Source organism: Cynara cardunculus (genome assembly GCF_001531365.2).
Source record: "Cynara cardunculus var. scolymus isolate 2C chromosome LG 2, CcrdV1, whole genome shotgun sequence".
NCBI lineage: Eukaryota > Viridiplantae > Streptophyta > Magnoliopsida > Asterales > Asteraceae > Cynara > Cynara cardunculus.
Window position 1 is genome coordinate 54,100,067 of NC_037529.1, and position 13,525 is coordinate 54,113,591.

Below are 13,525 nucleotides of genomic sequence, written 5' to 3' on the forward strand. Positions count from 1 at the left end.
ATATATATATATATATATATATATAGGGAAGGGTTCAAATGAGAACACCTTCATTTTACGAGAACGCAAGAACACCATTTTACTATAGACAATCACACATGTGATACTATTATTCCATCACATATGATACACATGTGATACTAAATCAAAGACGCGGGCGATTTTCGATGCAATCTTGGCTGTGGGCCAAGTCGCCTTTACACCACTAATCTCCTCACAAGTATTATCACATGTGATAAAGGTGTTGATATGATATTATAATACATCAAGACCATCACACGTGGTGCTAAATTAGAGACGCATACAACCTTTGGCGCAACCTAAGTCGTAGAACATGTCGTCCACACATCACAGAGTCCCCTCATGCTTATTATCACATGTGATAAGGGTGTACTCGCGTTCTCGTAAAATGGAGGTGTTCTCGTTTGAACCTCCACCTATATATATATATATATATATATATATAGAGAGAGAGAGAGAGAAAGAGAGAGCGCTTGGTTCAAATACTAACCAAGATTTTTGTGTTAACTTTGTTAACTAATCTTGGCCATTGATTCTTACAATAAAGGGTTGTGATTAATCATGATAAAAAATTAAAATTTATAATTTATAATTTCAAAGAACATATGTGAACAAAGGGGAAAAGGGTATTTTGGTAATTTTCTTTTTTATGTAACTCCCATATTATTAATTGGGAGTTACAAAGTCAAAAAATCTCTTTATTTTTATTAATTTATTTTTGTTAATGTAAGAACCATATGAACACACACACAGATATATATATATATATATGAACCATTGTGTCAAATACGAACAAAAATTGACATATATATGAACTTGGACTGTATAGCATTTATGAACACAATATGAATATAATAAGAATAGTTGTTACACGAAAGTAAATAAATAAATAAAACATGTATGAACACAATATGAATAATTTGTGAACAATAATTCATTCATTATGAACATATTCATGAGCAAGCCAATGTTGAGATATGCARCTAKTGTACATATGAACACAATATGAACAGTTTGTGAAYAATAGTTCWYTCATTATGAACACATTCAGGAGCAAGCCAATGTTGAGATATGCAGCTAGTGTACATATGAATACAATATGAACACTTGTGAACAATTCTTTAACAATTACATATGAATTCGAATTCTGATTGTAGTCGTAGACGATTTTAACCTTTTCATTCTCATTGTTGTCGATCTGATTTCCAATAAGTTTATCCATATTACTCGGATGATATCGAAATCTTTACAATCGGAAATTCTTTAACAATTACAAAATCAATATCATTATGGATAGAATAAATCGAAATTACAAAACATGAACACGTATAAAAAATATCAATATTACATAATCATCAATTATTAAGATTTTTAGATTTGTAACTCCCAATTAATGATTTGAGAGTTACATAAATGACAAATTACTTAATTAAGTTTCCTTTCAAGCTAATTCAGTTTCTTTGGAAATTAAATCAGTTTGAAAGCCTACGTGTCATCTTATCCATAGAAATTAAGGGGTTATTTATTTAACTCTTAATAGTTCCAATAAGCGACAGTCACTGAATTGTTAAGCGGTGAATCTTGTTTGACAAAAAAAAAATAGTCTGTCTCTTAATGGTTCTAAAATCCTCTGAACGATTTTCCATCTTGGGCCTCCCTTAACCATTTAGCGTCCTAATTTCATTATAAACAATTACCAAACAATTATATTTCATTTTGCATTATATCATGAGAGTCTCTTAATCATTCTGGTCACTTAATCATTTTGTACCAAACCATTCAGTAACTAACAAACAACCCCTAATATTTATTTTTAGAGCAATATTTGAAATTTTAAATCTTGGGGCAAATTGTTTAGTAAGAAATGCAGATCTTGTTGTTTCTTTAACAATTTCTGATCTCTAGTGGACCTCTCAAATCTAATAGTAATTTACGTCGGTATTGTGCGGTACTATCGGAATCGAACCGATGACCATCGCATTACAAATGCGATGCTCTAACCTCTGAGCTAAGCAGGCTCACATAACATAAATTCGACATGTATAGGAATTCAATAAACTCTTAGAATCTTTGCTAAACAACCACGACTGAATAGGATAATCCTTATGATTATAATATTATCTACGACAACAATATATTCGACATGCAATCATTTATAACCACAGTGATCATCGATCCCGATATAACCACAACATTCGTTACTTTTCTCATTTATTAAAGGAATTATTTGTAACCAAAGAAGTATGCCATAGATTCATTCATTATGACTCAAGCGTAACTGACAACCAAGATTCAAGGGAATCATCAATGATAACTGTTATTAACTTAATGACCATTAATACAGTGGTTGCCAGGATCAAGTATATATAGTAAGAGTGATTTCATTACAGACACACTAAATGACTAATTCTCAATCATTCTTAGAAAAATACTTTGTTGTTGAAGCTATTTTTCTAAGCTTACTTGAGACGTGTTCATTAACTATGTTATGTAAAAGTGACATTAGTCATTAAGGACGATGTCCTTGATTGACGTCCATAATACATTGACGATAACCACGATCATCCATGGTTTTTACCCTTGATGGAGTTTTCTGCGTCATCAAAATAATTTGTATTTCTATTATTTATTTAGTTCATTTTAAAGGTTTAATCTATGGTTGATAAGTTCCACAATCCAACCTCAAGTTGTTGTGTAATTTTTGGCAGAAATTATAATGCCAGTTCTCAATTACAACACATAAAAGTTGATGATAGAAATACCCCTTCCTCTCCCCCACCACAAAAAACACGTTGGATTACAGAAATATGAGTTGTATTGACTAGATTGTGTCTGCTTTTCATATTGTGCAAGATGAGCCGTTTACTATTCTAGGAAATTACTAGAGGATGGGGGGAGAGTACATATATCAATGGTGTTGATGAAAATGGTAAGAAGAAAGTAGATCTTGGGTTCAAATCGTCCCTTTTATCTTTTTTTAATTACCCGACTAATCTGTGGGTGATATAAATAGAACCTTTTATTTTAATTTATATAGCTTTTTTATTAGCTGAATAAATGTATATTTAGAAGAATATTAGCTGAATAAATGTATTTTTAGAAGAATATTATTTCTTGTAATTATCCTGCAAATCCTCCTTGATTAAAGGAGAATCTGTAATTATCCTGTAAATCCTCCTTGATTAAAGGAGAATCTGTTGTAATCTCCTTCTATATATTGATAACGTACTCACCACAATTGTTGTGGTTGATTTTACAACATTTTATATGGTATCAGCCAACTTACCTCTTCCTCCCCTTCGTTTTCTCTCAAACCCTATTCTTCACCTAATCGGCGATCCTGTTTCCTCCATGGCCGCCTTATTAGAAACTCCTCTCTCCATGAATACTCTTCTTCACATGATCCCTATTAAATTATCATCATCCAACTATCTCATATGGCGAAATCAGATGCTTCATCTCTTCACCTATCAGAAGCTTCTTGATCATTTTAATGGCACGTCTTCTCTGCCATCCGCCACCATTACTGTTGACGACAACATTGTCGATAATCTTGCCTTCTCTTCTTGGACAGAAACCGATCAGAAGGCTGTCATTCTTCTTCATTCGTCTCTCACAGAAGAAGCCGCCACTGAGATTATGGCCCTCACTGCGGCTCGTCAAATATGGCTTGCCTTAGAAACTGCTTTCAGCAATTCCTCGGTAGAATGAGTTCATTCACTTCGTGATTCCCTTCGTCAAATCACCAAAGGTACGTCTTCTGTCATTGAGTTTGGTCGCAATTTCAAAGCTCTCTATGATCAATTGGTAGCTATTGGGCATCCAGTTGCCGACATTGACAAGCTACACTAGTTTTTATGCGGCCTCGGTGCATTGTTCAAAATATTTTCTACAGCCATTCGCGCAACTAAGCCCCCTCCTGGCTTTCGTGATCTCCTCTCTTGAGAGTCACGAGATGTTCTTACGATCCTTGCATGGCTCCTCTCCCACACTAGTTGCCTTAATGTTTACCAGAGTAGATCCAATGGTTCTTCTAATGGTGGTCGCTCAAATGGCTCTTCTCGCAACTCGAACTTTCGCGGTCGACAATATTTTGGACGAGGCCGTGGGAACAATCGTCGCCCCCATCACTGTCAGTTGTGTCGCACCAATGGACATTATGCCTCCTCGTGTCCATCTCTGCATACCTACACTAGTCAAGCCACACCCTCCATAGAAAACTTAGCTAAAGCATTTCATGCTCAATGTCATGTGACTACTGGTTCTCCCGACTGGCATGTTGATTCTGGGGTGACATCACACATGTCTCCTAACTACGACACTCTTCATCAATCCACTCCCTATCAAGGTTACTTGAATGTTATGTTCGAAAACGGTAAAACCTTACCCGTTACTCACACCGGTACATCAATGATTTCCAATAATGTTTTATTACGTGATGTACTCGTTATTCCTAATCTCACCAAGAAGCTATTATCTGTTAGCAAACTAACCATGGACTATCCAGTTGATGTACTATTTTCTCAACCGTTTTTCTCCATTCAGGTCGAAAAACCAAACAGATTCTAGCCAAAGGGAAGTGTGAGAATGGACTCTATGTGCTTAAAGATGGCCCTCAAGCTCTCCTTGCAAGTCACAGTGTCTCCAATTGGGCTTCATATGAGTTATCGCATGCTCGTCTTGGGCATGTTTCTTTTGATACAATTTTTGTTTTGAATAAATTGGGTGTCTTGTCTTTAACTTCGGTTTTACCTAAACCTCATATTTGCACATCTTGTCAACTTTCTAAGAGACACAGATTACCTTTTGAACTCAATACTAAACGTGCTTTGCATCCTCTAGTTATAATACATTGTGACTTATGGGGACCTTCTCCCGTTTGTTCTCGTGATGGTTATCGGTACTATGTCATTTTTGTGGATGACTATTCTCGTTTTACTTGGTTTTATCCTCTCCAAACAAAGACAAGTTTTTACTCGGTTCTGTCAACCTTCATCAACCTCGTCCAAACCCAATGTTCACGAAAAGTCAAAGTATTTCAAAGTGATGGTGGGTCTGAATTTGTAAATCATACGGTTCGCAAGATCTTCGACGAAAATGGCACTCTTCATCGTCTCTCGTGTCCTTACACGCCTCAACAAAATGGGCGTGAGGAAAGCAAACATAGACACATTGTCAAAATGGGTTTCGCCATGTTATTTAATGCCAGCATCCCTGTAACCTATTGGATATATGCTTTCAGCTCTGCCACATTCATCATCAACCGTTTACCCATGAAACTATTGTACAACATTAGTCCATTTCAGTTGCTTTTCTCCCAACCACCACAATACAGTCACTTCCGTGCATATGGTTGTCGTGTCTTCCCTTATCTACGAGTTTTTTCTCCACATAAACTTGCTCCACGAAGCCTTCCGTGTATGTTCATCGGGTACAGTTCTCAATACAAGGGGTATAAGTGTCTTGATCCAGTTACTTCTTGCATTTATATTACACGTCACGTTTGCTTCAATGAAAGTGTATTTCCATATACTGGATCTTCCGACCCGTCTGATTTGTCCATTTTGGATTTATCAACCTTCCTTGAAGACACTCCGGGGCCTTCTCCATCTCCACAGAAATCTGCTTCGCCCTCTCGGATCGACGCTCTGCCTACCACTCCATGTACCTTATGCAGATCTACAAGTACTTCTAACTTAATATCCAGATCTCCCTCCACGGAGACCACCGCCTCACCACCCATTACACCGACTCAGTCTCCGTAAATTGACCATCTATCCGAATCAGCACCTTCGCCACCTCCACAACCACAAATCACTACCGAAGCCCCTACTGCCACAACTATCGATCCTAACCCTCACACCCCGCCACTTCCTCTTTACATCCTATGGTCACTCGAGCAAAGGCTGGCATTTTCAAACCAAAGCATATTGCGGATCTTGCTTTTCTCACCACGAACCCTATACAATATGCTTTCTTCGCTACCATTGAACCCCGTGGGTTTAAATCAGCTGCCAAAAATCCTAAATGGATGGCTGCCATGCAAGAGGAAATGGATGTTTTGAAACATAACAACACATGGACTCTTGTCCCTCGCCCCGTGTCGTCAAATGTTCTTGGCTATAAATGGGTATATCATATCAAATACAACTCCGATGGTTCCATTCAGCGGTTTAAAGCTCATTTAGTGGCCTACAATTTTACGTAGATACCGGGGTTAGACTATTCTCACACGTTCAGTCCAGTGGTTAAGGTTGCCATCGTACGCATCGTCCTATCTCTTGTTGTGTTAAATGGATGGAAATTGCATCAACTAGATGTTAAAAATGCCTTCCTCAATGGAAAGTTAGGTGAGACAGTCTTTATGGAGCAACCTCCCGGCTTAAATGATCCTCAATTTCCAACTCATGTATGCAAGTTGTCAAAAGCTCTATATGGCTTAAAACAAGCTCCACGAGCATGGTTTCACCAACTGAGTATGTTTCTTACCACCTATGGATTTATGTGTAGCCGTGCTGACACCTCTCTTTTTGTCTACACACGAGATTCTTGCATCATGTACTTGCTCGTCTACGTTGACGATCTTATCCTCACCGGCAGCAATGAGCATCTTATTGCTACTTTTAGTTCACAGCTCAATCGTGAATTTGCTACCAAATATTTAGGAGATCTTAATTACTTTTTGGGACTTGAGGTTGCTTACATTGATGATGGCTTATTTTTATCCCAAGCAAAGTATGCATGTGACATCCTTCAACGAGCGGGTCTCCTTGAATCCAAAGCCATTCCTACACCTCTTGCTCCTCATGAGTCTTTTACTTCCATTGGCAACTTGTTCTCTGATCCAACTTTATATCGATCTCTTGTTGGTGCTCTCCAATATTTGACCATTACGAGACCTGACTTATCTTACTCTGTCAATCAAGTCAGTCAATTTCTTCATGCTCCCACCATTACTCATTACCAGTCAGTCAAAAAGGATCTTGCGCTATGTCAAAGGGATGTTATCTTTTGGTCTCTCATTTACTCGTCCACACAAAAGCACTCTTCTAGGATATTCAGATGCTGACGGGGCACGCTGTATTGAGACTCGTCGCTCAACTTATGGCTACTCTATATCTCTTGGTGGCAACCTCGTTTCTTGGAGTGCTAAGCAACAACCTACTGTCTCAAGATCCACCTATGAATCTGAATATCGTGCCATGGCAAATACTGCTGCTGAAATTGTCAGGATCACTCAACTGTTACGAGAATTACATGCCTTACTGCCAGACCATCCAACCATTTTATGCGACAACAAAAGTGCTCTGTTTCTCACTCAAAATCCGGTCTCTCATAAGTGAGCCAAACATATTGATCTTGACTATCATTTTATTCGCGAACTTGTTTTATCTGGCAAACTGTATACCAAGTTCGTACCAACCAATCTTCAGCCCACTGACATCTTCACCAAGAGCTTGCCAAGATCTCAATTTGAAACACTTCGTGCTATGCTCAAGCTTAGTCCACCGCCCTTTCGATTGAAGGGGTATTAGCTGAATAAATGTATTTTTAGAAGAATATTAGCTGAATAAATGTATTTTTAGAAGAATATTATTTTCTTGTAATTATCCTGTAAATCCTCCTTGATTAAAGGAGAATCTGTTGTAATCTCTTTCTATATATTGATAACGTACTCACCACAATTGGTGTGGTTGATTTTACAACATTCTATATTTTTTACTATAAATTCAAATCACTAGCGGATTTGTGTATGATTTATTTTATTTTATTTAAAATTATATAAGAGCTTCTTGGGATATCGCAGTTTTACATGGTCTGTAGTCGGTACTAGGTAGACACCTTTTCCCACGACTTTGGATATTTTATATTGTCCTTGCCAACTTTGTAGAAAGTTTGCATGCGTTAAGTTCCTTAGTGTTAGGAAAAAGACGTTGTAAGAAATAATCACCTATATGAATGCCTTTCATCTTAGCGTTTTTGTTAAAATGTCTAGCAGCCATTTGTTGTTGAGAAGGCATTCTTAATAATGCTGACTCTCGTATTTCTTTGAGTGCATCAACGTCATAACTTAGATCAACTAAAATATGGTCGACTAACAGATGTCTTGCAACGGGAAACCTAGTCTCAATGGGTAAGACTACCTCAAACCCATAAATTAGAGGAAAAGAAGTATAACCTGTAGATGTTCGCAAAGTCGTACGGTTAGCCCATAGGACGGGAAAGAAGTGCTTCAACCAACTTACCTTTGGTAGCTTTTAGCCTTTTTCTTTATGTAGTTGATGACTTTGTTACTAGATTCAGCTAACCACATTCGATCGACGATAACAAGGGGTAAAGATGATTAATTTCATACGTCGCTCTTTAGAAAATCAACGGGTTTTGTCGCTGATAAAATGTGACTCATTGTCACATGCAATTTTAAATGGAATCCCAAATCTACATTTGATGTTAGTCTAGATAAGATACGACCTCCTTATCCCTTGACTTGGGAAAAGACATCGACTTCTATCCATTAAGGGTTATCTTTGTCATAGGTTCAACAAAAAGTTTAAGATCATATTACTGGAAATTTCTATAATGATAAACTTTTTTGTAAGCTTAACGGTTATTCTGTAATATGATATAGTCTCTGAAATATGTATTATATTAAGGTGTGTTAAAAGATGCTATGAACTTAGAATCCTTACTTTTGAATGATAGATAAAGTAGAAGAAAAATCAGATAAGTATGCTTCATAAAGTCAGGGACCGTGCCTCATAGTTGGGAGAAGATCAGGGTTAGCGGAGCAATATTCATAAAGATTGAGGACCTTTCCTGTCATATTGGGATTCTTATTTAAAGGGCGTATACTCCAGATCACAGCTCATTCAGATTCACTTTTTACATCTCATACGTTTGTATTTCTCTCTCCCTTTCTAGAAGTTTAGGTGATTCATATTAGGTTAAGCTTTGTTCATAATGATTGTTAATCACTTTGTTAATTTACCAAGGTACTGTGAACCCACAAAAGCAAGCCATCCCGGAATGAATCCTGACCATTATCAACTTGCGGTTCAAGAATTCTCAGAACTCGTTGATCAAGGGATAATAGAACCGACAACATCGACATGGGCGTGCGAAACATTTTATGTCAATAAAAGGAGTGAACAAGTTTGTGGTAAATTAAGGTTGGTGATAAATTATCAACCTCTTAACCACTTTTTGGCCGATGATAAGTTCCCTCTTCCTCAAAAGAAGTCGTTGTTCCAATCCCTGGCAGATGCAAGAGTTCTATCTAAGTTTGATCTAAAAGCTGGATTTTGGCAACTTGGCATAACTCTTGAAGATAGGGCAAAAACTGCCTTCTGTATTCCAGATCATCATTACCAGTGGAAGGTGATGCCGTTCGGGTTAAAAAATGCTCCATCATCTTTTCAAAAGGCTATGGTAAAAATATTTGAACCCATTCTCCACAATACCCTGGTGTACATTGATGATATCCTCTTATTCTCTCCTGATAAAGAATCGCATGTAGACTTGCTTTCACAGTTTCATTCCATAGTAACGAAGTATGGCATCATGCTCTTTGAAAATAAAATGGAAATTGGCGTTGACTCCATCGATTTCCTTGGAATGAAAATCTTCGATGGTACGTATCAGCCACAGCCCCGTATTGCCCAAGAATTGCACAAATTCCCAGACAAGCTGACGTCACAAAAGGAAATCCAACAATTTCTTGGTCTCGTCAATTATATGGCTGATTTCTTACCAAAGTTGTCAAGTCATACAGTGCACCTATTCCCTATGCTAAAAAAAGATTCCCCACCATGGACTGACAAACAGACACTAGCTGTAAAAGCAATAAAACAACTAGCCGATGTGATGCCCCCTTTAAAGATTCTCACTGCTACCGACAAGCGAATCTTGCAGACTGATGCAAGTGATGAATATTGGGGAGCTGTCTTGTTTGCTCAAGATAAGAATAATGTAAGGACAGTGTGTGGATACAAGAGTGGCGCGTTCAAAGACTCAGAAAAGCACTATCATTCAACTTTCGAAGAGATTCTTGCGGTCAAAAGAGGAATAGAAAAATTCCAATTCCATTTTATCGGTCATGAATTTCTGATCGAGATGGATATGTCTTCTTTCCCTCGTATGATGCAATTCAAAAGAAAGATGCTTCCTGAAGCACAGTTATTGAGGTGGTTAAATTGGTTCTCCCAGTGGAAATTCACAGTAAAACACATCAAAGGAGTAGAAAATATTCTCGCAGATTTTCTTTCACGACCAAAAGGCTATAAATGCAGTGCTCATAAAGAAGTTCAACCCATCCTCAAAAACCAAATCCTTCCAATGGTCTTCTCAGTAAATGGCGCTGGTTCTACAAGTCCGTTTTCATGTCGGATGAAGTCTGGGGCCGTGGTGGTTTGTACGGGTGCTTGATGGATCTGCTTGTAGTTAGTTATCCATTTTTTGGGAGTAGTTTGAGTAACTCCTCTTTGGAATACTGTCTGGGGACGTAGGTACATGTGGGTGTTGCACTTGAGTTGACATCTATGAAGAGCGCGCCACCAACATGTTCTTGATCTAGCACCATGATGTCTAGAGAATAGTTTTGTACTCGATATGCCATCTGGTAGTCAAAATGTTGCTTGGAAGGTGTTTACTTGAGGATTACCACTAATCTGGATTTGGGCCTTAAGTGCTGTATGTAAAGAAGGATCATTGAGCGGCATGTTGAAGTTTGGATTGAAGGTGACAAAGATTGTTCCAGCATTTAGAATGGTTTGGATTGTTCCTATGCAAGCATGCTGGTATTCTACAAACCTTGTATCTACTAGGGCAATGCGTGAAAATGCAGGGAGGCTTTTTCTACCATGGAAAGTAAGGGCCAATCTGATAGCTCCAAAATGGATATGTGTATATCCTTGGGCCATGCAGTGTCTAAGAAGGTCTGTTGGAAGGGAGAGTGTTACTAAGTGCTCGGATGTGGTAGCTGGGAGTTAGTGGGAGTCAAATTTAGAAGTTTGGACAAACTCCTTAACTTGCTCGTGAGAGGTGGATCCTAACAATTTTTTTGACTCTTTTTGAAAAAGAAGTATTAGGCTTAGAAAATACATTATAAGGATTAACTAAAGGCATACTAGTGATAGGTATTCTAGAATCATCTGGGACATAAGAAATTTCATATAATTGGTCTATTTAAGAGGCAGAAGACTGTCTAAAACTAGAAGAAGAAGAACGTGATAAGCTATGGTCTGGATTCATGACTTGATTTAGCACTACTTATTTTATCTATCCTGTTGTTGGGACTGGCTGCGACTTTTCCTCTATGTCGACTTACAAACTCTACTAACAAGGAAGACAGTAATAAGAAAGTGCAAATCAGCAGAATCTCTGGCTTATATCTTCAATTTCTTCTCTATAGGATGGTTGTTTATGAGCACTGCATTTATAGCTCTGATTAACAAATAGTTAGGTTTATCTTTGTATTTCTTGCTGTATGTTGTTCAAATCATTGAGTAAATATAGTTTCATATATTTGTTCATGGTATCAGAGCCTCAGATCTGGTTTCGCTATTTCATAAGAAGTTGCGCTTGCGAGTTCTGCTGTTCAATATCAATTTGTGTTCAAAGCTTCCAGGTAAACTCTTCATCTTCCTTCTTGTTCTTGAGTAAATGATCGCCTCTGTCGAAGTCTATACAGATATGTCGATCTTGTTTGTGCCGACTCATAAGGCGTAATACTCTTGTTGTTATTGTTTTTCTTTTGAATCGCTGTTGAGATGTGGTATTACTTGTATATCTTCGCTCTTATCGTGGCTAAGTAATCTGTACATGAACAGATCTGGTTTGTGGTTTGCGAAGATCCTTTTAAGGCCTCGATCTACCATTTCAATATGTGATACAGATCTACTTTTTTACTTTTGTCTGTTTAGATATACATGCTCGATTTCATTCTGTTGGGTTATAGCCGTATCAAAATATATATGGTCTGTATCATATTTTTTTTTAGATCTGAATCATCTTTCAAATCTGGTGTAAGCTCCCTATGCTTATGATTAGATCTGTTATTCTGTTTGATTACATCCATATCAAAATATATATAGGGTATGTATCATATTTTTTTTATCTGAATCATTCTTCAAATCTGGTGTAAGCTTCCTATGCTTATGGTCAGATCTGTTATATTTGCATTTTGTTTACATAATATTAGATCTGATTCATTTTACATGTTCGATATTAGTCTTTTAGACTTGGATCGTTCTTATGGTTGTTACAGTCATATCAATATATATATATATATATATATGAGCTGTTTCATCTTTTTTTAAGATCTGTTATTAGTTCTTTATGCTTGTTCTCAGATCTGGTTGTAGTTGTTATAATACTTCTTATATGTTCTGTTTACGCAACACTAGATATAAATGCCTTGTATTATGTGATACTCCTTATTACTTTAGATTGTCAAAAATCTTCATCTTCGTGTTAAGAAAGGTAGATTTTACATTGGTTATAGTAAATGATCAATCTAATATGGTTGTGTCCGTCTATTATTGATGACGATCTTCCAATCATATCTGTGATACTCATTTTCTTTAAAATCGCCTTATTCTTTGAGTATTCTTCTGTTACGTTCATTTGTTTGTTACGGTTCATGTTTAGTGCTTTATTTAGTACTGTGTTTACTCTGTTTAGCGTTGTTTTTGTTCCTGCTTGCCGTAATCCTATCACCAAAAATTTCTTGGGATCCTAGAGGTTCAATTCTATCTGTTCAGGGTATCCTGGTGCGTGTATTCTTTCTTTAACCTTTGGTTAAAGTTTTGTTACTGATTGTCAGGTTTGGATTCTTCTCTTCTTCCGTTGTGCTTTTGTCTTGTTTGTATATGTTTTGTGTGTGCTTTTCTTTCTTTAAGGAGCTAGACAGTTAGCTTGACCTATCACTCTAAGTGTTTTAGGAATCCTGCTTTTATCTGTCTTAGTTTCCTTTGTGTGCTTTTCTCTATGTCTGGTTCTGAGCTTGTCATTAGTAGACCAATGGAATCCAAAATCACCAATCTTGATTTTGGACATCCATTGTATCTACACCCTAGTGATACAAGCGGAACACCTCTGTTAACTATGAAACTGTGTGGGACGGATAATTACAAGGTTTGGTCATGTGTTATGATTCTCGCTCTTGAAACAAAAAAATAAAATCGGTTTCATTGATGGATCATGTCCCAGATCTCTCAATGATCCCATTCTTGAAAAACAATGGGATAGATGTAACTCAGTGGTCCTTTCATAGATTATGAGTTCTATGACGGAAGACCTATTTTTAGGTCAGGTTTTCTCTAAAGAGGCCTCAAAGGTTTGGGACGAATTAAAAGAGACATATGACAAAGTTGACGGGTCCGTCATGTTCAATTTGTATCAAAAAATAAATTCCTTGAGTCAAAATGGATCTTCTGTTTCTGATTACTATCACAGATTAAATTCATTATGGAAACAGTTTGACGCCATTGTTAAACTACCTACC

At 37.1% G+C, this 13,525-nt stretch overlaps 1 non-coding gene across 1 annotated transcript; it reads right to left on the reverse strand.

Moving 5' to 3' along the window:
* Nucleotides 1-1,965: 1,965 nt before the first annotated feature.
* Nucleotides 1,966-2,039, reverse strand: TRNAT-UGU. The gene has a single exon. It is a non-coding gene; the product is annotated as a tRNA-Thr (tRNA).
* Nucleotides 2,040-13,525: the final 11,486 nt, after the last annotated feature.